This window comes from Andrographis paniculata, unplaced genomic scaffold (genome assembly GCF_009805555.1).
Source record: "Andrographis paniculata isolate CXL003 unplaced genomic scaffold, ASM980555v1 Contig55END, whole genome shotgun sequence".
Lineage (NCBI taxonomy): Eukaryota > Viridiplantae > Streptophyta > Magnoliopsida > Lamiales > Acanthaceae > Andrographis > Andrographis paniculata.
In genome coordinates this window covers 5,057,501-5,058,026 of record NW_026137590.1, presented here as the reverse complement: position 1 = coordinate 5,058,026, position 526 = coordinate 5,057,501, and positions in this window count along the sequence as shown.

Genomic DNA, 526 nt, shown 5'->3' with positions numbered 1-526 from the left:
AGTATTTTACTTTCCAGTTTATTTTCTGTACCGTACCGTCTTTAGAGATTCCTAATCTCAGACGCTAAATATATCAAATTCGAAGATAATTTCCTATTTTCAGATTTTACATTTTATTGTTGAAAAATACATCAACAAATTGGCGACCACAGTGGGAGAAAGGAAAGATTGCTGATCGTACATCAACAGAGAATTTCATACGACTGAGGTCTGGCCGAATCATCAGAAAGATCGATATGGCAGGCTCACAACCTCAATCATCATCACTACCGGTGGGAGAAAATTTTTCACCACCCATCAGGCCCAATCCAGGGGAGATTCCCCAACCACCTACCGATTGGTTGTCTTATATCCAACAATTGAACAATCAGCAAACTTCGGCGATGCAAAATATGTTGCGCGAGCAACAGAACATCATGTTGCGCGAGCAACAAAATCTGATGCAGAACATGCTAGATCAAGCTTTATCAAGGGTTACTCTTCAACCCACTCAGACGCCACCAGGGATATCACCATCAAGAATGCA